We start from the raw sequence: 2,565 nt of genomic DNA, 5'->3' as shown, positions 1-2,565 counted from the left end.
ACTCAACAAGATCCCCTCAATCTGATTACAGACAAATCTATCCCAACTAAACAATGTAAATTATGGAAAAAGAACAAAAGGTAGTTTTGTGAGGTACAGTGAAACACCTGAAGCAGGCAATTTTTATAAAGAAAAGGTTTATTTAGCTCAGGGGTTTAAAAGCTTGTAATATGATCCTCACAGCCCAGGTTCTGGTGAGGGTCCCTCTGGCTACATCAACTGATGGCAGATGTAGTGGCAAGAGCATGTGGGCCACCAAGAAAACACATCTCCAAACAGGAGGCTGAAGAGACTGGGGCCCCACAATTCCTTTCACGGTATTGCCCTCAACTGACTTAAGGACCTCCCACCAGGTCCCCCTTTTAAAGGTCCCATTAACTCCCAATATCACCACCCTGGAAGCTGAGACACTAACAAACGAACCTTGAGAAAACCCATGTGAACGTTTCTAAAGCACAGAACACGGGTAGCCCATGCTGGCTAGGGCATCGGTTTTCTGTATCTACCATACTAAATTGCCACAAACATATATGTCTGCTCACCTTAGAGCTGTGGAGGGGCTGAAGAGTGAAGTGGCCTTGGTGTGCTTACGTCAACACTCAACAGTCAGACAACCTGTGCCTATGGCTTTTCAAGCTACTAGATGCTGGACATTGTAGGCCCAGAGTTCCCAGTTCTCAAGATGTGTGGTCTTGCCTGACCCCTTCTTAGACACCACCTCCTTGGTTCTTCCTCTTTTGCCTCCTCTTCCATTTACAAGAATCCTGTGATTATACTGGGCCCATCTGGATAGCCCAAGAAAAGTCTGTTCTGGGGATGTTCAGTTAGTGGTCGTGATTCCCTATTGCCGGGCAACTTAATACGCTGGCAGATTCTGAGGATTAGGGCATGGCCATCTTAGAAGACACATTTGATTAAAAATAGAGAAGCAGTTGAGATCCATAGAAAGTAAATTAGGGGGCCAGTGTGATGGCTCAGTAGGTTAAGATGCTTGCTGCCAAGAGTGATGAAGTTTTTGTTTGTTTGTTTGGTTGGTTGTTTTTTTTTTTGTGGACGTTTGGCTTTTGTTTTTAAAGCAGAAGTTTTAAAAGTAGTTTTGTTTTTAAGGAAAGTGAAATAAAGCAGAAAATCTAGAAGTAAGAATGAGAAACTAGGCCTGGTGGCACACACCTACAATCTTAGCACTTATGAGGTGGAGGTAGTGTTCACGGTCAACACTGGCTACAAAGTAAGTTTGAGACTAGCTTGGACTACACAGGACCCTGTCCCAGAAACATTAAACAACAACTAAACAAATAAAAAAAATCAAAGAATAAGAATCTTTCAGTCTCTTATTCTTCTACAATCTGTCACAACCTTAGCAGGCGTGGTCCAACTTGAACCCATAGTATTGAGAGTAGAACTTTAGCTCGGGTGTCATTCAAATGGGCAAACACTAACAGCCTTCCTAACCCCCATCCCCCGGCTTCTTCCCCTGAGAAGGAAGAGCTGATGCCTGCCTGCCTAGGTCATAAGATTGTCACCATCAGAACTGGCCAGGGATCTGCACATTTTTGCTTTGACACCCATGCAAATGTAAGTCATACCTTTATTATGTGCAGGAGGTGGGGTGGGGGATGGGAGGGATGCAGGTAGGTGATGGACAGACAGTGCTTAAGGAAGTGAATTAACGAGGGAGCTCAGACTGCTGATTCCTTAGTTTGATCAAAGACTTGATACAAGCACAACCTCATCTATCTTATTTTAATTAAAGACTTGATATAGCAAAGGCCTTATCTTTAGAGTACAAAATAGCAAACACTCATGGCATCACTATTTATGAATAAAACTCTTTCCCTTTAATATCTGAGACTAGACTTTTGGTGAGACAAAAACCTTGCTGTTGTTATTGCTGTGTTTGTTTTATTTATCTATTTTAGATAGGATCTTATACTATAGCTTCATAGACTAGGCTGGCCTTACACTTGTGGTGGTCCCCCTGCCTCAGCCTCTCCAGTGCTAGAATTACGAGTGTGGTATAGTCACTATAAGCTCGCCAGGACAAAATCTTTAATTTGCCATTTGAGACCCAGGTTATAATGTACTCCATCTGAATAAGGTACCCCAAGGCATCTATGAGACTGAATTTACATCTTTTCTTTTTGCAAAAAATCTTTTTTTAAAGACTAGGAGAAAACATGTTTTTGCCTTTTCTTGCTTTAAATTTTATGCATAAATGCACTGTTTTCTTGATAAAGAGATAGAGATTGGTGTAAATTTGAGGCCTGCCACTGACCATTATGGGAGACTATGAAAAGGGTTCATCTTACTTCCTTCAACCCCTTCCCCTTGACTGTAGTAATGATTGGAGCGGCGGGGCTGTGTCCCCAGCACCCCGGCTGCCTGCTAGCTTATACCCCAAAATAATTACACGGACACTGTATTCTTTAAACACTGCTTGGCCCATTATATCTAGCCTCTTCTCGGCTAACTCTCACACCTGGACTAGCCCATTTCCAATCATGTGTGTAGCACCCCAAGGTGTGCTTACCAGGAAGATTCTAGCCTACGTCCATCCTGGGTCGG

This window comes from Microtus ochrogaster, linkage group LG1 (genome assembly GCF_000317375.1).
Source record: "Microtus ochrogaster isolate Prairie Vole_2 linkage group LG1, MicOch1.0, whole genome shotgun sequence".
NCBI lineage: Eukaryota > Metazoa > Chordata > Mammalia > Rodentia > Cricetidae > Microtus > Microtus ochrogaster.
Note: the sequence above shows the minus strand (reverse complement) of the source record.